Source organism: Nyctibius grandis, chromosome 12 (assembly GCF_013368605.1).
Source record: "Nyctibius grandis isolate bNycGra1 chromosome 12, bNycGra1.pri, whole genome shotgun sequence".
NCBI classification, from domain to species: Eukaryota; Metazoa; Chordata; class Aves; order Nyctibiiformes; family Nyctibiidae; genus Nyctibius; species Nyctibius grandis.
The window spans coordinates 13,032,250-13,054,263 of NC_090669.1; the positions used below are offsets into that span (position 1 = coordinate 13,032,250).

At 40.1% G+C, this 22,014-nt stretch overlaps 1 protein-coding gene across 3 annotated transcripts in view; it reads right to left on the bottom strand.

Annotated features, from left to right (window-relative positions):
- The window catches only part of GARRE1 (granule associated Rac and RHOG effector 1), a 61,771-nt gene extending 41,901 nt beyond the window's left edge, over nt 1-19,870 (bottom strand). For 2 of the 3 annotated variants that reach the window (XM_068411039.1, XM_068411041.1), the window contains exon 1: nt 19,801-19,870. The gene's annotated coding sequence lies outside the window, so the exon portion shown is untranslated. Of the gene's footprint in view, nt 1-883; nt 1,055-19,800 lie in introns of those variants that run through there. The other variant, XM_068411040.1, reaches the window with a different exon arrangement.
- Nucleotides 19,871-22,014: the final 2,144 nt, after the last annotated feature.

Sequence of the window (22,014 nt, forward strand, 5' to 3'; positions counted from 1 at the left end):
TTTTTTTTTGCCTGTTTGCAGCCAGGATGATGAAAGCTTTCAAAACATTTGGAGTAACTCAACATCAACAGTGTTTCCTTTCCCAAATTACTATGCTGCTTCTGAATTCTCAACACTTGCCACAGAATACATCTACAACATTCTCTTGATGCTAGACTATATCAAAAAAGAAAAAGAAAAAGCCTTGCAAATGTGTTTTCTTAGTTGCATTAAATATACTAATCCTAACCCACTCATGTAAGTGAAGTGGCTACAATTAGCATGTATTTCCACATGTAAACTATTCACTTTTTCATATTTAGTAAGTATATTACCATACTATTTCTTTGTGACCAAAATTAAAACCTAATCCAATATTTACTAATATTTATTCTCTTCAGTACATGGTAGAAGCTTTATCTATCTTAATGTTTGCTTTCTCCCCCAACTCATTCATTGAAAAGTCTCCTACTTGAAAAGTATTAAGTATTCTGAAATGATATGAATTTAATTTCCAAAAATAGGAAACAGGAGTACATATCAGAAAAACTGACATCAGCACACACACCTACTGTCTCACAACAGTTGCAGCCACGAGCTTTTTTGTTGTCTAGCTAATACCGAGATTTGTGTCCCTGTACCACAACTCCTGCATTCTGAGAACAGACTTTCCAAACAGTTTATGGGCTTACTGTATGTGAGCAGCAGTAGATTCATCACTGAACAGCTGGAGTTTTGCCCAGGAAAACAAACTATATTCTATACTGAAGAGAGGGACACGATGATTAGGCCTTTCATATCCCTCTCATGTTGAAAATTACGGAATTATCAGAAAACTGTAATCATGAAGATGTTAAACTAAGGAGAATGTATTTTTACAGCAAATGAACATAATTATGTTTACCATATTTGGGCCCAAAGTTGGCTGGCAATTCCGTCTGTATATAGACAGCAATATCTGATTCACTGTCACAGGATATGAATAAACCAGAGCAATCCAGTGTGAATAACAGTCTCCCTCCTAGAACAAAACCAAGCATTAGTGTATACATAATACTCCAAAAGCATCATATAATACTACTCTAAATAGCAATTTCATAAATAGTAGTAGTTGAATAGTTTTAACCTTAATTCTTCTAAAAATCATTCTTGAACTAGATCTTTGTAACAGGAGACTTTTGGAACTGTCAAAATGCTTTATTTCTAACAAATCTACGGGTTTTACTGTATTAGATTACATAGGACAAATTTCTGTAGCTGATGAAGGAACAGTGGTAACAAGTAATTTGAGATCATTAAGATTAAAAAAGTAGAAGTGGTAGCATGCGTACTTCATAACCTTTCCTCATTTTTCCTAATCAAAAAAGCTGCTTGTGTGTCTTGAGCACAGAGTTCCCCTCCTCATTAAGACCAGAATTTATAAGTCTCAATTAAATATAGATGAGATTTTTAAAATAGCACTAACTCATCCTGCATAGTTGGGGTCAAAACATGATTAGTTATAAGATCAAATGTAGCACCCTGTCAGCTTATAAATCTCTACTATAAATCAAAAGGGAAAAATATAGCCAGATTTTGCCTAGCACAACCTTTCCCCCTTCAAGACACCCAAAGCTTAGTGCTTATCTAGTTGTTCTGCCTGCTTTACACAGCAGACAACTAAAAAAAATCCTTCCCCGAGTTGCTCAATCTTCTGCAAATGCTATTAACAACTGGTTCAAACACAAGTTAAGCACGAGAGACAAAAGGATTCTCCCCTTGCCCTTCTTCAGCAAGCCCCTGTGTTCCAGCAAGCATCACCCCACCTCCACCACAATGGCAACAGCTTACATCTTTGAGACTCCAGTACCTAGTGCCTTCTATTAGCTGCTTCAGTAATCCTGCTTTCTATTTCAGTCCACAGAACAATTTGTTGCCTTTTGTCCAGACAATGTAAATGCCAAAATAGGCCACGGGTCAACTTAAAATCAAAAAGCTGCAGACTGAAGGCTGAGGAATGCTAGAGCAATCCTACATCTTCTCCATCTACTCCTTACACTGACACAGCTGCAAGAAATTTCTGGTTTTAAAAGCAATTAGTTGGTTTTTGCATTTTGTATCTTCTTCCTAGGAAGACTAGCTTGATTAAAGTTATTTTCCTTTTATTAAGAAAAGCAATAGATTTTAATATTTTAACAGACTATTGTTTTCCTGCTTCTTTAAAAACAGAGTTAACACTCTTCATAATGAGGTTTAATTTCTTTCAATACAAATAAATTTTCATGTTTGGAAAATAAATGGTTTTTTTATATCTAGTGTAGATGCTACCAAGGAATATAAATAACTTCACACAAGAGCTACTTGCTAACAAACGCGTACATGGAATTCTGCCGGCACGTCTCAGCAGCACACACAGCTTTTCTAGCTTCCGGCTTTAAGCTGCTACATTAAGTATACGGCATGGAAAGGCATACAACAGTCAAACTGATGTTCAGATAAATACTGATGTGATTTGACTGATGTAATATGACTTTTCCTTTTAAAAAATGCATTATTCCCAGGTTAAAAATTATTGCCCAAAGAACTCTCCAAATATTTCCCAATAAAATTATCAATTGTTAAATAATTATCAATCCTAATTTACAACATATAAAGCACAGTCAGACCATGGTACCATGTCCTGAAAGTAGAAGCACCGATAGTTTTATATAAACAACTAAGCCCTCGATCATGGGCATCATTTGTCACCAGGTTACGTGCCAAAATTTCTGCACTGAGTTGTGCAAGACGTTTTTTGCCCAGCAGAGGATACAATGGGATTTTTATGCTGGTATAATACATCTTGAAAGAGAAACAGATTTAATAATTTAATCCATAAAACAAATTAACATGATGTGATCGATCTATTCAGTAGAGTCAAACATCCATAAGCAAACCTGAAGACTTAAGCTTCAACTTTCATTGTTTGATCTTTCTGAAAACTCACACGTGTGTTCCCCCCTGAAGCACCCAGTACCAACAGTCCAAGATATCACACATGTGCATCACTGGAAGATCCTAACTTCATATCTAATTAAGTACAGGCAATGGTATCTCTCAAATATTCATTAACAGAGCTGAATTTTGTTCACAAATGAAGACTGGAAAGAAACGTTTAAAATTTTAAGTGGTATCTTCTGATGTGGCAGTTATACTTAAAATTATTATCAACATGAAAGACTAGGCTTAAATTAAATGATGTTTAGATGATTTCAGCCATGCTGACACTCCTTCCCAGTAACTTATGTTGACAAAGGGCTTTCTGCTGCAGAAATTGCGACACAGTAAAGCTCTGCCAGCCATAAGACACTGCAAAGATGCCAAAGACATTTAAGCAATGTTTCAATACCGGCTGATGCATCTCTTACAGATCTGGCCAGATCCCTTTCAGATCTATTTCCTACGTATTAGACTTAGAAAAAGTGACCTTTTCACCACCACAACTGTTTGTGCGGAGGGTGTGCTGACGGCCAGGACCGCCCCACCAGTACCGAGCACTGCCCATGACTAACCTGGCACCAGCAAGCGATGGTAAGGAGAAGGCTACAATACACAACACTAAGGATCAAGGCAATGCCTGGCAATTTCTACTTCATATATTACTACAAACTCCCCCAGGCACCATTTTTAGCCACTGTTGGACTTCCTCCCTTCTCCCCATCCCCCAACCAGGCTCTAAACCTTGAAGTAACCTTGTTCTGTTCCCCCCCCAGAGACAGCTCCATGCCTGAAACATAACCTCTAATCTTATTTTCTATTTCTAGCATACAATTCACGACCCTTATCCCAATTTTTTAAATTAAATATATTCCATGTTGCAGACTCTGCTTCCTATAGTCAGGATAGCTCATGGAGTACGTCAGAATTTATAGCCATATGTTTCTTGTTGAGGACAATTTTACATTACTTTTAAGAGCATTAGAAACATATAGTATTTATGCAACATAGGTTTAAAAGCCTTCTCTGAAAGAGGTTTTCAGTACTACTGTCAGTACTCCACTGCAATGAAACAGCTTTATTTGTTAGAAGGTTTAGATAAAGACCTTAAAATACAACAGATCTGCATTTCAGGGCACTTTGCAAAGCAAAGCATTAACTTACAGCAATTATTGATACTTGGAGAGTATCTGTGGACATTAAGCTGAAGTCTTACAAATTAAAGGGTTTTATTACAAAGGAAGTCTTCTCATCAGACACCATCTATTTATGAAACAGGCTTTGCTTAAACTTGTTTGTTTTTTTGCAACAACAAAATATGTTGTTTGTTTGCCATCGATTCTGGAACATTTCTTACATAAAACAAATTAAAATAAAAACAGCGTACTGGATCAGATGTCCATCTAGGCCACAATGGCAGCGGTCAAAATTTGCACTTTTAATTAATTAGCACTATCCATAACCCTCTTTCATATTTATACCCAATTTGTGCAGTCGCTAGGGCAAAAAGTTCCTCCATGCACAAATTCTCCCACAAAAGCACTTTGATACAGAACAGCTCCCTGAAGAATGACAAAATATTTTTCTGCCTCCAAAGTGCTGAAATACAAGAAGTTTCCAGGATGCGTCCCAAGCCTGGAGGTTGCAGTCTGACACAGCCATGCCCTCACAGAGCTGCAGAGTTACAAGTGCACGTCTGCGTTTTCATCAGCCACATGCTAACTCTTCTGCCTAGCCCAAAATAAGCTATTTCAGTCCCAGAAAACATATCCCCACGGAGCGCGGAGGGAACGTGTCACTGTTCAGCTGGCTGCGTGCTTACCCTGCAGAGAGGAACCGATTTGCGCGCTGTGCATTAGTGAACACCATCAAATACCTTCACTTACACACAGTGAAAGTAAAAAAAAAAAAAAGTGAATTCCAATGTACCCACACACCAAAATATTTATAATGCTTATACCAAGCTAGTAGCTAGCCTTTCAAAACAAGGCCAACTATGTTGATAGGACTTTCTGTTGATTAATCAGAAAATTAGTCAGCCTACCATGCTAATAGCAAAGAAATTGCCCCTAGTACTTCACAAAATTACCTTCTGAATTACATTTTAGACATAATCCATTATGGAACAACTTCACCACACAAGCAAAAATCAGCAAAGGATGAATAATCTTTCAACTAAGACATGAAGTGTTAAGACATGTTTTTTTAAATATGTATATAGGTTATCAACATGTTTTACAATAAATACTGTTTGTTTCGCATTGGTCTGCACAGGCAGTTCTAATGAATACCGTTAGTTTGTTCTACTTTCTCTCTCCCACTCCTTCAGCTTTCATCCTGTTCTCAGCAGGGCATCATTTGAATTTATTGGTAGTTCCACAGAAATTGAGTAGTGCAAGTGGGAGGACAGCCTCTAGCAATTAAGAATAAAAGCAGGTAAGTGAACATAAATCAGACTAGAAGAAAACATGTGTGAGAACTTTTTAAGGTAGCAGAGCTGGATTTTGAAATCAACTGTAAAACAATAAATATAGAAATTGTGAAGTCAAGAGTCACCTCATCGACATACTTATCAATTTATACTGTGAAGCAAAAGTTAGCACAATAACAGGAGCAGTGCAATCAGAAGTAGCCTGACCCGAGATTCATTCCTAGGTGGCTACTGGGGGAGTAACAATACCTTCTTTCCTTACTTTAAAAAAAAAAAAAATTACATTGTCAACACAGATGATAATTGCAAGTCAGGGCTGACTTTCCCTCAGCAAAAAACGAATGTTATAAAAACATATTTTGAATGTTAACTTCATTGAGTCTTAAAGGCCAACATTTGAAAGCTTCTCCACCCAACCCCAAAATGAGGACTAAAAGCATCTGAAAAAACCTCACAGAGATTCTCATGTCAATGAATGACAGCCACAAAAATTTATCATAGCACTCGGAAAATATCTGCAAGTATGTTTTCGAAAGGATACTGGTATTCAAACGGAAAAAGAGTATCACACCACCACTGTCCAACAACCCAAGTATTTCAAAATATTAAATTCATTAAGCATTTTATTTCTGTGGTCTCCATAAAATACATAATTAAAGAACTAATATAATATTGCGTGTTGATGTAAATATAACTTTAAAAATGTTTTCCCAGTCACTGCCTTTAGTATGAAAGTTACAGAAGCGATTCTGAAGTCCTCACTGAGGACAGTATTAAGGTCTTCACTGTTTCAAAACTGTGCCCACTCTTATCTTTCATAAACTTGTGGGAACACAGTATAAGTGGTTTTAGTGATGTATGAATATTCTTCATTATTCATAAAGAATGAAAACCAAGTATATACCAAAGTAAATCCACACTTGACACCATTTTAAAATCCTTATTTCATAGGGAAAGGGCTCCTGGAGTACAACCACTGATGCAGGATGGAGATGCACAATAATTTGTGCCTTAATTTTGGATAAAGCATGCAATAAACATTCTACCAAGTCAAAACAACCCTTTTACCATACAATGGTTTACATGAAACATTCAAATTACTCAATGAGCATCTCAAAAAACATTTAAGCTCACTGAAAATGTAGCGATTTTTTTAACATTTCTGAAAGGAAATCAGAAGGATTTCTGAAAAATAATGCCTTCCACCTACAGCCCACCAGCATCATCAGGTGAAGCCATCATAGTGCTAACAGCAATACTGTTACAGTACTGGAGCATAAAGAAATGAAGACTGATCGTCATAATGGCTGATTGTTTTGTTTGGTATTTAACAATATGGTTATTAAATTATTTTTTACTTAATTTAACAATTCAAATTTAGATATTAAGTATATTAATGTGATCTAGAAGAATATTAACATGATCTAGTAAACATATTTAAGATAAAATTAGTGGCCAAAATAGACAACGTGTGCCTTCTGACTCTCTGCTACCTGTCACAAACTTCCACACCACATCTGATTCAGCCCACGTGCAGCTTTCCTGCCAGGGGAGCCTGTAGCCTGCTGTGAAACCCACTTTCCCACGGAAGCCAGACACGGCTGTAATCAACACCTCTCAAGTGCCACAGCCAGGGATCTTCCTTTTGAACACAGATCTCATCTAAGATATTCCCACATATCCACTACTTTCAACTTCTTCCAACCCCAGTGGAACCGTCACACAGTGGCTACAGCTCGGCCAGACTGATTTTGGACAAAACTCAATGCCCGCCACTACGCCATTATCAGCATTATGGAAACAACTCCTTCCAAACATGTCTCAGGAGAAGGCAAGAGAAATTATTACATAGGCAAAAAGTTCATCTTACATCTGCTTTAAGATAAACAACACTGTACTAGACCCCCACAGACCAATTAACTGTTTGGAAAGAACCGTGCTGCTAGACCCCAAGATCTAAGGCTCAAACTTCCACTATAGTTTTTTACTATGTTTTCCATGTACAAATAATACATCTTCTTCCACATTTTTTCCCCATTAGGCAAGCTCTGACAAAAACCTGAACTTGTGTGTGTTCTGCTCCTGAATTACTGATGGCAGCAGAAAGTGCAAATCGCTACTGCACAATCAAACAAAACAGCTAACACGCTTTTGCAGGAAGGATTTCCATCCATTCCTGTTCTCCAAAGCATTATATAGAAAAAAAACCTACGAAACTGTGTTCCTACTGCTACTAATATTCCTTCCTTCCAAGGCTCTGTAAGGATCTTGCTCTATTTCTAGAGTTATTTTGTTAGACAATTACAACTTCTATATTCTGCATAAGCCTACAATATATATCTATAGAAATCTCTCAGGGAACACTACAATGAATAAACACAGGCATGCTACATTTATTTTTGCATCTTCTTTTCAAAAAAACTATTATAAAGTCTGTAGTTACCTGCAATTTTTGAACACCAAAAATATATCTACCTTTATTGCTTTCAATTCAACACCACTGTATTTTCAATTTATTTTTCCTACTTTTAGATTCACTCCAACAAGCTTAAAAACCACAGCATTAGAGATTCATCCTTACTACACACTAAGGTATTTATGTATTTGATTTTATCCACCATACAAAGTATGTTTCCTGCACATACCTAACAATACCTGTTACGTGCATTTTACACGATGTATATTCTCCTTTATTAAGGGATTAGAATTTCAGTGAGTCATTTTCTCAAAATTTCCATTCTAGAAATAAATAATTACCTTCCTTCAAAGTGTCCAGTAACACTATGCAGCTGGAGCAGACCATACCACTTTTTGCATTTATTATTTTATTAGGAACAATGTGTACTACAGTCAGAACTGGGACTAACCACAATCAGAGTATTATTTGATACATCAAGGGATTTTTATCCTCAGCTACCACTCATGTACTGCTGTGCAGCAGGAGAGTTTAAGCAGTGCTTCAGCTGCACGGACACTAACACTCATACCAAACTGAGTTTAAAACAACAGGAAATCTTTCACATTTTCAGCCCGGCAGATTTCTCTCCCCATCTTTCAGCTAACATTCCAGTCCTCACTGTGTAATACATACAAATAGGAGAGTTTTAAATGTGAATTAAAGTGTAAGGCAGGAAAAAAGCAGTATAAGTATGAACAAAAATAACCACAGGGAGAAAAGAAAACGAGAGTGACTGGATTCAGCAGCGTAAGAAAATTAGATAATTGTGGGTTTGGCAATGAAACTGATCGTTTTCTTTACAGTGTATCAATATGATGATATTCAAAATTGAGATTAAACTATATTTCAGGACTCTCAAATGCTATTAGTACAGCATTCTGATGCTTTTTGAGTTGCTGTATGCCTATCAACAAATGATTTTAAACAGTATAGCCACTTCTAAAATGGAGCCTTATCTCCTCTTACAGCTAACGTATTACTCTCTGCCTGGAATAGAAAATTCTTCTACGGACTGCTTTTCGTATCTTTCAGGTGATTATGCTGGCATTTCTTTGTCTCTGAAGTTGAAACATAGACTGAGGTTACATAGACATTTCTTTGTCCATATTTTGGACAAGACAGTGGATTTTTTGGTCAGAAGTGGTACTTATTCACTATTAAAAAAAAACAACACAATTTCAATGTTATATTAACCAATCTATACTAGCAAGTTCCTAAAAGATAACTACTCAAGAAAAAAGGTCAATGAAAAAATCTTGTGATATCTATGTTTTTACCACATGTCAATGCTTTAAAAATCTGAGTATCTTATCCTCATTTGTCAGATTTAAGCTTGTTATTCATACGTGAATGGAAAGTTTTTTACCTAATTATTCATTAATTCTAAAAGATTACACTGAGTAATTTCAATGATTACCCATTGAGTTTATGACTATGAGTAGTTGCTTTGCTATGTTTCTTACCATAGCCTTCAATATGAAGGTATTTAACAAGAAACCAAAACCTTTGAAGAGAAAAGAAAACAAACAAAAAAGAAGAAAGCAGACAGAGAGGCATTCTGGTGTAAGTGCAAGTAAACCACAAGGACCTGCCACACAACCTACAGTTTACCACCAGTCCAAGCTGAGGCAATACCTTCCATATGGAAGAACATAAGTAGCAGTTTTAGAAAAAAAATAATTTCACCACTGAAAACAAAAAACAGTTCTTCCCTTCACATCAATTACAAAGCATCAGTTTCAAAATATTACTTCTTAAAATGCTGGCTCTTACCTAAAAGATACAGAAAGTCTTATCAGTGCTGGAATACACAACAAAAGGGTATCTTGCATTTGAGGACACATATTGGTATATATAGGTCAAGTTGTCAAATGCTTCCCCTCTCTGAGGGATACTCTACAGCTGCCATTACTATTCTCTGGTTTTTTTTCAGAATATATTAAGTGGGTCTTCTGAGACCACCAGGTTTGGACTATTTCAGATGGAGTACTGTCCCTCACAACACCATCTTTTGGCCAAAATGCTATCTGCCTGTGACAGTGTAAGGTAAGTGAAAGCCAATGAACTATAGGTCTTAAGCCAATGGTGTGATGTAAAAGAAGAAAAAAAACCTCACAATACAAACCTTGAAAGACAGCTAAATAAGGGATAAGTAGTCCACTAAGTCAACAGTGCTTTGAGGCACTATCAGGTTTTTCACATGCTACCAAGCACTATAACCAATATTCACACATATCTAGTTGCATAACATTTTTTCCAAGTCTACTGTTCCAAATCACACCAGTTTAACTTTGCTCACATTAGGATTCGTTTTAGAGAAAAATATTTAGCATAGACATAGCGTGCAAGATGCCCTGCATTCATATCATAATTTATTCCTCAACACACTGAACAACTGGATCAAAATACAGCATGCCTTCCTATCTACGCTTGTAATTATGAGGACTGTATCCCTTACAAAACCTTAAGTTAAAGGAAAAGGAGCATAATTACGTAGTATAGAAAATTTCTTAAACTATACTTACTTTTGTTTTTCTTGATATATGATTTAATGTGCAGTGAAAAACAACCAACAGAGCAGAGATGAGCAACTCACACTCCAGAACAGAATATATCAAATAGCATATGCAAGGAAGACACAATATATTATTTCCCTGAAACCACAAGAATTTTTTAAAAGAAACTGCCTCATCTGTGCTAAAACAATTCCAGAACAAAATATAGATACAACTTTTTAGCAGAAAGTCACTGACCAAAATGCATAATTTCCTCCTGTTTCAGCATGCAACTTAAAGTAGCAGTAACAACACACTTATCAGAGAAAAGCATCCACAAGCTGCACTGTGAAGCTGAAAAAGCCCATAAAAACATGAACATCTCAGGAAAAAGAACAAACCAGAACTTAACATCAAGTCAAATTTTATCAGTCATATTAGCAGTAGTCTTCTCCATCTATCACAATGCACAAAGCTGAGGGCCATGAAGGCCTTTCAAGTGGAACAAACATGTAGCAAAACGTGTTGAAACACAAGAGAAGGCAGAGTCTAGACAGATATTTTCCATCAATAATCCCTCAAAGTGCAAGGGATGGAGAAGCACACATTAAAACACGAAACAATGATTAAGAGCATAAGGACAGGAGATTCTGAAGAGACCAACAGCAAAATGCTAATCTATAGATATTTCCTCAGAAACTGACTTGAGAAATTTAGTTTAAAAACACACTGAATTGTCACAAAAACTCCACATGTATTGCACAAGCAATGAACTCTGTGCAGCTGTTTTAAGAACAAATTAAACTTAATATATTGTACCTTTAAAGCCAGAAGAGCTATTCAACCATGAACTCTGGTATCTGTAAACCACAGCAATTCACACACCTTGCAGTCAGTCCAACAATGTGTCCGATTAAAGCACACTCTTCAGAAAAGCATCCAGAATCAAAGACACCATGAAAGGTTTTGGAGTAGTAACTCTCCGACATCTGACCAGTGACAACTTAAATAGCATTAGAGATTCAGTGATAAAAACACCTGCTGATGCTTGAAAGACAGCATCTATGATTTGAAGATGACCTCTGCAGCCCTCATGGTCATTGTGACGTGGAAAGAGAAGGCAGAGTGAAAGAAGAGCTAGAATCTTTTAACACATGTTCAGAGGAAACATAATTAAGAGGCAAATCACGGTCTGTTATTCATTTGTCTGACTGTATCAGACAATCCTAATCAAACCTCATAAAACCCAACTGTTCCAGAAACTAAAATGGAAAAAAGAATCTTTTCCTGCTGTAGCTTCAAAGGAAGAAAATGCTCTTTTCCCAAAAAAACATTTCACTAAATCTTGTGTGTCAACTACAGATTTACTCTATCATACCAATTCATCACCACAAAAATGTAACATTCCTATATAAAAACAAAAAATGTATCATTAGTGGTTTTCAACAGATTTCATGTCCAGCGACATCTTCAGAGCAATAGATTTCACTTAACCAGACCAGGATCTTTTCTAGCCACAAAACCAAGCAACAGATTAATTTCAAAATAGCACAGGTCAGATGTACCGCTTTTCCACACGGATAAAGCAGTTAAGTGCACTTGACCAAAGATTGCCAAACTAGACCACATGCTGTCCCATGACCCAAATTACTATTCCAGTTTTAAGATCAAATATTATATGAAAAATAACATTTAAATTAGGGTTGATAACTGGGATCTGTAGAATACCTTTGCTAAGAAGAACTTCTGAACAAACTCGTGTTAAATTCATGGCCAAATTTTATACAAAGTTTGCTATTTACCTAAGTTATTTTATAATAACTTGTCTCAAACTTTACAACACTCCCTCCTCTTTGGACCTGAAATGAGGTCAAAGCACTGAATTCGACATCACAATCTGTTGCCCTGGAAATTATTGCAATGTTTAGACAAAGAAGTTTATTATGAGATCTAATAGGATTGCTTGAGAGAAAACGTTTTCATTCTCTTCCTGAAAGCAACACAAGACAGACATAAAGACTGGAAGCTCTTCGAGTAAGATCTCTTCCAACATTTTAATACAGAACCAAGCATATTCCCAATAACAGAACATGTGCTCTTTTTTTCAGGGTTTTGTTCTAATAATTGGCATTTCCTCCCAGCACCCCATACAGTTTTCATCAGCATGGAATTCTCTTAAGAAAAATAAGCCACAGAATTAAAAGTACACTTACACTTGCATTAATTTAGCAAATTTAATTTTTAGTTAACCTACCCTGCTCTTCTGTACATAAACTTCAGCACCTTCTCTTCAAAAATAGTTAAAACAGAAGTGCAAGTTATAATACTATCAAAACCTTAACCTTGCTTGTATCGTAACTTCTGTATCTACTCTGGTAGCTGCCCAGAAAGACAGTTTATTTGTTCTCCACTATAAGTTAGCAAAGTACACCTGGTTTGCTCTCTGTAGGTGAAAAATGTACGAGTATCCACTCATACCCCTGCTTTCCTGCTGACAACAGCAGCAACCTGGCAGTCTTGATGATTTAATTTGCACTACTCAGAACTGAACTCAGTAAAACAAAATTCTGATCACTACCAAATCTTACACATTTTTTTCATTCTCTTTTGCTTTTTATTTAATAAATGAAATGTTTTCCCTTTTCTGATACATGCATACTTAGCAGTAGACCTATTTTTCAGCACCATATTAAAGTTTTTGATTACATCATCTGCCTGTAAATGTTCATCTGATGTAGCAAAAAGAGTATATCTTATTACCTTATTATTTAAATATTTGCAAGCTGTGTTGCTCAGCCAAAAAGACACGAATATCTATATCTTTGGTAAGAGGCTAAACAAAGTTTATTCTGGAGCTATGGAACATGCACTGATGAAGTTGGATTCTGTAACAACATATTTGCACAGTTTTAGTTAACACTATTCTACACCACCTGGCCTTCAATTCCTCCTTGGACAAAGAATTGCAGACCACTCAACAAAGGCAATATCGCTATTCTTTTCTCCTACCAAAAAATCTCCTTTTCTCAGGATCTTTCAATCTTTTACTAACACAGGTGCCTTTAACAATGAAAAGCTGCATTCATTTTTACCTCCATTTGACAAACGTGGTTTCTTCTGAGCATTTGGAGATGAGGGACTCATTCTACATTGAAGTTACCCTGCAAGATGCATGCAGAAGAACATACAGATCTGGAAGAACAAAATTTTTAGGTAGCCTCTTCCTCCTTGTATTCTTCCTCCTTCTACATTTGGTGCAAGACTTGCAAACAGCATTCTGAGAAAAATTTTGAAATACTCAACAGAAGAGATTATGTTCCTCAAATCTTTTAGAGTTCGGCACAGAATTGCATTTACCCAAAGTGATCTTTGCCCTGTGATACTGAGTCTTTTCACTCAAGCTGTGAAGATGCAGACACAAGAGAAGTCTTTCAACAACAAGAAGCATTTCTGTGTCTGTCCTTTCTAGCCACTACAGCTTTCACTGGTTTTCAGCATTTCTGTTATATGCTGGGCCACATAAAAAACACTGTCTTCAGGATGAGATTGCCAGGTTCAAGTATTTTTAAGGAACTTTTTAAAATATTACCTTGTGCTTAGACTCTTAGGAAGCAACACTTAAAAGATCTCCAGATTTTTCTGGAATGTGAGCTGTGGACCTTCAGGTGCTTTATCTTTCTCTGGGGAAGCTCTTGTGCTTGGACTCAAACTGTTCTTCCAAGGCACAATCAGCCAAGTTCTGTAATCTGTACAGAAGAGCAGGAAATTCAACTTTCATAAACAAAAAAAAAAACCTTGGAACATTGCTCTGAATATCCTGGTATCAGACAGAACATGTGGACGTGCTTCAAAGGATCTAATTTTACCCTAGTAAATCCAGAGGAATTCCCAATACCATCCAGAAACTCACAAACATACCAAGTTATCACAGTGAGGTAATTTACTTGGGAAACTAAAAACATTCAGTTACTGACAGGATTAAAGATACATTTCATTGCTAGGTAACTCTCACACCAATGAATCGCACTAGGGATGCCTGGGGAGAGGTAAGTGGAGAAAAAGTCCACCATGGTTCTTCCTACTCTTCTCCCACCCTCTCCTCTACAATGCATTCCATACACTGCTTTAAAGTTCCCAAAATACAGCATGTTAGAATAAAGCATTAAAGAATCAAAGTTAAATATTGTTATTTCTGCCAAGGGAAACAAACTTTCCCTTACATTCAGAAATTGTTAAAGTTGAGGAGTTTTGGTCCATTCCCAGATTGCAGAGTATGCTGCACAGCGCCTGTGAGGAGTTTTCTGCCATCGGACAGTACCATTTAAATGTCAACTCTGAGTGCACAACTAAACAGGAATCACACCTAAAATACTGTTATTAAACACCCAGTTGACATGTTCCCTTATAACTTCCTAACCAACACACATGTAGTGTCAGGAAAGAACAAAAATAGAATATCCAAACCTGAGAAGGGGTGGCTGACAAGGTGGCAGGGGGATCTTCCTGTTGAAATTTTCCAAATAATCTGTCTTTTGCAATGCTATTGCACAGAAATGCTTACCAGAAAACATTAGCATCTGACAAGTACCCCGCTGAAACATGACTAGATAAAATAAAACAACAACAACAAAAAAAAAATCACATTGACCAAAAAACCCCAACCACTTGAAAAAGCAGAAAACTGTTAGAAAAGCAAGAAACAAAAGACCACAAAGAGGGAATACAGCTATGTTGCAAGACAATGAAAATCTAGCTAGCCTAAAACATAAAATATGCATCAGTCATTTCAAGGAGCAAATTTTATTAAAAACATAAGCAGGAATTGATAACAATTTAGGGAGGTATTGTACAGATGTTTCCTAATAAATTATTTTCTCTGATGTGACCCTAACAGTAAAAACACACAAGGTAAAAATTTATTCTAAAAAACATGGGCAGCTACTTCACAGCAAAAACTTTTTAAAGTTTTTGTTTTGTTTTTCAGCTAATACAGCAAAAATTCTATCTACTAGTGCTACCATGTTTTCCTGTGAGGGCTTTCCTTAGAAGGGAGAGTATTTCCTTCGTGAAAGTAGTTCTTCATAGGAAAGCCCTAGAATATCCCACTTCGAACTTGAATTGTTTGAATAAAGTTTAATAGGTGCTTACCCTGATAAACTGCCGTATGTTACCGTCAGACTGAAGCCAGTGTACCACCGATGGTGTGCAATACCACAGCTGGAAAAATGTCTGACTTGCTATAAAGGCTCTTGAACATGCCAGAAATCCTCACAGAGTCTCAGTTACTCTCACCTCAATACACCCATACTGACCTTCACTCACAGACGTCTCAGGATTCCCCCAGCCACACACTTCACATTTCCCTTTGCAGCCAGTTGCTTTCATTCTTCAAAGGTTAACCAGCATTTCTAGACCCCCTGTTCTGCTGTTTCCCACACACACACCCCTCTTTCTCTTGTACTCCAAGGCTGCTCCAACTTGTGTTCCTGGAAGTCAGTTTGCTTCATGCAAAATTTATGACCTTAATAGAACCACACGGATCAATTCCCCCAAATTTATCTTAAGTGACCAACACACTAATCTTCATTAATTACAGCAGAGTAAAACAAGATTGATATTTCAAGACCACAGGTTCTCAAAATAATTTGTCTTGTCACATTAGAGCACTTCAAAGTGAAACACACCTCATTAACACCAACGTCATCTTTTTTAAGTTTCACAGAAAAAAAATTAGTCTTTTTTTTTAATTACTGTTCTGACAAAATTCAAGGACTAGACCAAAATGGTTTATTCACAAAACACTAGAAGACTGGGATCAAATCATACCAGATGAGCAATTAACCTGCAAAGTAACATTTGTGAAACGAATGCCACCTACTCCCCACACACACCTTAATAGTTTCTTTGGGGGCAGAAGGGATGAATGTCTAAACCCCTCCTGCCATAAAATCATCTTGAGGTACAAAACAGCAGAAGAGAAGAAGCCCATGCAAAGCCAAAGGCACAACAAAACACAATTACTAGTAGCTTCTTCTCAGTGAGTTTGGAACCTATCTTTAACAAATTCTACTTAATTTTCATCCTACCAGGTAGAACTTCAGATTTTACAGATATCAAGAAACAGCACCTTCTACAGTTTAGATCTGCAGTCCCTGTATAAGCTTCCAGCGTCGCTTCCAGCCACAAGCCATACAAAATCCAAACAGAACCCGGAACACAATATTGCCTGGAGATCACAAGATTGCCTGCGGCATGTTACTAATAAATTGTTGTTACCCAAAGGCCAATGAAGGTTAAGGAACACTACTCCTGACGTATCACCAAGCTCTAGGAGGACCAGTGTGATTATAACATAGATTTTGTCAAGCCTTGCAGAGCCAGTTGACCTCTGAGCCAGCCCCAGCACAACGTTTTGTGATGAGGTTACCCATGCTGCTGGAAATGTCATCTTTCATGTATGATATAAAACCCCTTCTATAGCTACTAACAATACCCTGGCATTGTTTGCAACGTGTAGGGTGTTGTTCTGGCTAACATCCAATTCCAGTAATAATATTCTATCTACCTACAGTAACCACAAGAAGATATTCTTCATTTTCAGCCCCAAGTGGTTTTGCAGCACTGCAGCAAGCTCTTAAAGAACTGCCACACTTCACTGCAAGTTTCTCATTTAACTGTGCATTTACCTGTCTTTCAGATCAGGCATTTCTCTAAAACTGTAGAAAGAACTTGGGATTACTAGGAATAATGGAGCTCTTTTCATACGTCACAATTAGTCATATCAGCAGTGATACCTATTTTGAGCAGCACCCATTAATCACTATCATTAGCAGGATTTCTGGTGTATCAGCATTCACTGTACCAAGAACAAGTCTTTTCCTATTACAGTACTACTATATAAACAAAAGCAGCAGCACAATTTCTCTTGCAACAATCCTGTTTTGAGTAACGACAGGCAAGAGGCAGCACTTAAAACTACTCAATTCAGAGTATAAAGGGAAGCTTACTTATGCCTTACAGGACAGCAAAAATACAGTTGTTTTGCTGCAAAGAAAAACTGGCCACCATTTGTATGCTGGGGAAGAAGAGGTGTTGAAAAACAATAAATAGTGGTAAGAAGTGGGGAAAGAAAGCTCACAGGCTGGAGACAGCAGGAAAAAAAAACCAGAAAAATAAGATTCAAGTGATCAAAAAGAAGTCAATACCTACGAAGTCAAAGAAACCTCGACTTCTCCTTTAAACATCTGTAGCAGATATTTTCATATTACTTTATATGAAGGATTATTTACCTGTTAATCAAATTTCAGAGTCTCGGAAGAGACTTCGACCGGAAAAATATTCCCTGTATTCATTATTTCTAGTTTCCAAACAGCCCTGAGTAACTCCTGTTCAGGATGAAAAACGCCAACAGAAGGATTTACGCCTTATGCTGACCTAGGAAGCAGTACCACAAGGCACATGGGAAGCAGCAGCTCCATGCTGCTTCCAGCCCAGCTCCTCACACCGCAGAGGTTCCATGAAGCACCAGAAACACGTATGTGGACCTGAAACATACCTTCTTCACAACCACAGATTAAGTACTTAGGAAGTCCTTCCTTCTAGGAGGGAAAGTACAGAACAGAAAATAAAGGAAGAAAATAAAACTTTGTGCAAGTCTTGAACTTGGAAAAATAGCAATTCTTTACAGAAGAAGGGTCCATCTTATTTTCTGCAGAGATGTTGCCTAGTAGAAGACTCCAGCCAAGTGCAAAATCATGTCGATACCCATGATACACAAATAGCACCTGCGCACATACCAAGATCGGCCAACACTCTTGATCCCATGAGCTGCATACCAAAACCTTAATGTGGCTGGGAACTACACGACACATACCGCATACCTCAGAGAGGTGAGGGAAGGGGAGCGTACTGGAGGAGCTTCAGCCACCCATCACCCACAGACAACAACAGTTCCTTAAGAGCACCACTGCCCTCTGCAAGATGGCACTAGACTGAGAAAACAGAACATCACGCAACAGCAGCTTTAAAATCCACAGCGGCCTCTTCCCCAACCTCTAGATTTGAGGTTATCCAACAGCCACGCTGGCGGTTACAACATGCAGTGCCATTTTGGGAACCAAGCCTCAACCTTTTGCCAGCTGCGTGTGCCTCCGGAGCCACAGGCTGACCGACTCTGAACAGCCAAGCAGTTTATTGTGGCTACACACGACTGATGTACACCACTCTCCAAGACACCCAGACATCTGTTCCTCTATAAAACCAATAACGATAATAATAATGGCAGATTTATACCTGCAGCTAGGTTTATAATCTCATGTAAAACAAACAAGATCCTCTGACTCCTTTCAAATTTCTAAGCAAACATCCACCTGACAAATATATACTTGCACCACTTCCTCTCCATTCAAATGATAAAACCCCTCAAGCAGGGAGCAGCAAAGGTATATTAGTAAAGTTTTAAGCTACAGCCCCAAAATGAGAGTTACCCTCTTGTGCTTGCAGTTACCATATGCATAAAACGTACTAACCATAAGGCCAGACAACAACAAACAGCACTTTCAGGTAGCATCAGGTGAAAAATCCGCACAAGCCCAGCCCGCTGCAGTGGCCACCGAGACGGAGACACCCCCGCCCGCGGGCCTTCGGGCCGGGGGGCGCCAAGAAAACTCACCGCGGGCACCGTGGCGAGGTGTGCTCTCGGGAGGCCGACGGCACAGCCCTCCCGAGGGGCAGGGCCCGCCGGCACCGCCCGGGAGGCCCGCACGGCCACCGGGGCCGCCTCACCGCCGGCAGCTGGCGGCGCCCGCCCGGGCCGGGGCAGCGCCGCGCCGCCCTGAGGCGAGGCCCCCGCGGCGGGGTCCCGGTGCCAGGCCGGGGCAGGCTGGCGCCCTGGGCGGCCGCGGGTCACTATTTAGCAGGAAGGTGCGCAGGAATTCCCGCAGGCGCAGTCCCAGCCCCCGCCGCGCTCCCTGGGCTGCCCGCACACGGGTCACGGCGGCGGGAAGGGGCGGGGGGGGACGGCTGCAGCCTCGCCACCGCTCGGGGCTGCGCGCCCGCGCCGTGCCGAGGCTGCCCCAGCCGCCATAGGGCCGGCCGAGGGAGCGCGGCGACAACCCCCGGGCCGCGCCCCGGGGCACCGCCGCCGCCGCCCTTCCCTCCGGACGGGGCTCTTCGCAGGCGCTGCCGGCGGCTCCTCCCAGCCCCTGCCGGCGCCCCCCGCCGCGGCCCAGGGGGCTCCCCCGAGCGGCCACAGGGCGCTGGCCGCCCTCCTCTGCGCCCCGTCCCCCTCGGCGCCCGGGGAGGGAGGAGCGGTGGTAACGCCGTCCATGCCAGCCCCGTGCCTCGCACCGCCAGGGCCCCGCCGGCCGGGCTGCTGGGCTGCTGCCGGCCCCCCGCGGGCAGCGGCCGGGGACAGCCCTCGCCGCGGGGCCGGGGGAAGGCCGGTCGGCGGGAGCAGGAGCTCGGCGGCGGCGCGCACTCACCTGCCCGCGACAGCCCCCGCCGCGCGGCCAGCCCCGCTCTGTGTACTCCGGAAACGGCGGCTCCTCCGCCGGGCGCCGAGGAGGGGCCGGGCGAGGGGGCGGGCGGAGCCGCGAGTGACAGCGGGAAGGGGAAGGCGGGAGAGGGCGGGCGGCCGGCGGCGGAGGGGTGAGGGAAGGGCGGGGGCCGGCAGGCAGGAGGAGGAGGAGGCGGCGGCGGCGGCACCGACACCGGGGGTCCTCTGGGGCGGGGGTGCCGCCGGGGGCACGGGGGGATGAGGTGAGGTGAGGCAAGGCCAGGCGGGGAGGGGGGCGGTGGCGGAGTTGTCCCAGTGAGGGGATGACAGGGAGCGCCCGGGACAGGCCCCGGCTGCGAGGGGTGCAGGGGAACGAGGCTGAAGGACACCCAGGCAGAAGAAAAGAGGAGAAGGGGAAAAAAAAAAATCAGTAAATATTTTATACGTGCTTAAAATAATTAGGTTTCTCATCCTGTTGTTTTGTGGTAAGGTGCAGTGTCCTTCCTCAGTACAGCAATTTGTGATGGAGATCGCCAGCAGCACCTGCAAAGGCCTGTGTTCCTCTTCTACTCCAAAGCGCTAGCTGGAGAAACTGCAGAATTCAACACTGCTGTTAAATGGATTTATTTGGAAATTAGGTAAAATGCACAAAAATTATCTCAAATTGATCCCTTGGACATAATTGTCATGGTGCTACCAGCTTTAGGAATTGTTCAGAAACAGACCTGGTCTATGATGGCTTTGCTGTGTGGGTTTAAACTGGTTTGTTTTTATTTCTCAGGCTTAATGGAGATTTTATACAGAAAAGTTCGCTGTGCAACACGATGTATTTTCAAATCCTATTTCCATAGAAATAGTATGCTGTCTTTCTTATTAGAAAGTAATTATTTTTTATTTCCAAGCCTTATTTAGAATCTTACATTTGAAACAGAACAAGTATTTAATAATGTACAGAAATGTCTGGTAGAAGTTAGAAAATAATGTAACATGTAATAGTAGGAGAGTAGTTAAAAAATTGTTGGAATATACATAAGCAAAAATTTTGTCTACAGGACTAAGCATCCAATCATTTGGCTCTAATTCCCCCTCCCCAAAAAGAAAAACAAACCCACACACTTGGATATGATACTAATAAAGTGAAAACAACAGTAATTTCCACCAGTTTCAGTGCTGCTAATCAGAAAACTCTGTGGGAAGAAGTGAAATTGTCAATTTATTGGACACCTTCAAGCCACAGCTAGAAATAGTCCTCAAGTAGTGTCTGCGGGGAGCTGCCTAGGAGCAATCTGTGGCTTTGTTTCCTTCTCCATAACAGATGGTTGCTGGCAGACTGGGCTTCTCATGAGTGCATTCCCTCCGAAATTTTCTGATTCTTGCATGTCTACTAAGCATGTCTCTTCCTAGTAAATTTAATCCTCAAATTAAGAGATACCTGGGAAATACTTGGAAAGCACACAAGGGAACAGAAGGCTGTCATATTGTTGGCTCTTTCAAGAGAGAGGGTTGTCTGAGTATTCTTTGTACTCGAAAAGTGCAATAAAGGGCTGGAGAAGGTACCTTTTTTCTTTTTTTTTTTCATTGCTGCTTTTAACTAAATGGTAGGTGAAACATTGATTTTAAAAAAGATAAAAAAAGGCTCTCATGGGGTTTCAACAAGTTTTTGATTGGAAGGAAGTATAGACAGGAAGTGGAAATACTGAGTGTAAAGGAAGTCAGAAGGAGCTTAAGAGGAAAGGAAAGAGACAAGAAAATACTGGGATAGATTTTCCGTCTTCCCAGGCCAGATACTGAGGCTACACCTTACAAGTAATCCAAAAAACCCCACAAAATACCTCTTGGTTTTTGTTTTTGTGTTATTTGGGTGTTTTGGGTTTTTTTTTTAAGAATGAAGAGAGATTAAAACACACAGAATCACAGAATCAACCAGGTTGGAAGAGACCTCAGGGATCATCGAGTCCAGCCGTTGCCCTGACACCACCCTGTCAACTAGACCATGGCACTAAGTGCCATGTCCAGTCTTTTCTTAAACACATCCAGAGATGGTGACTCCACCACCTCCCTGGGCAGCCCATTCCAATGTCTAATAACCCTTTCTGAAACGAAATTCTTCCTAATGTCCAACCTGAACCTCCCCTGGCAAAGCTTGAGGCTGTGCCCTCTTGTCCTATCGCTAGTTGCCCGGGAGAAGAGGCCAACTCCC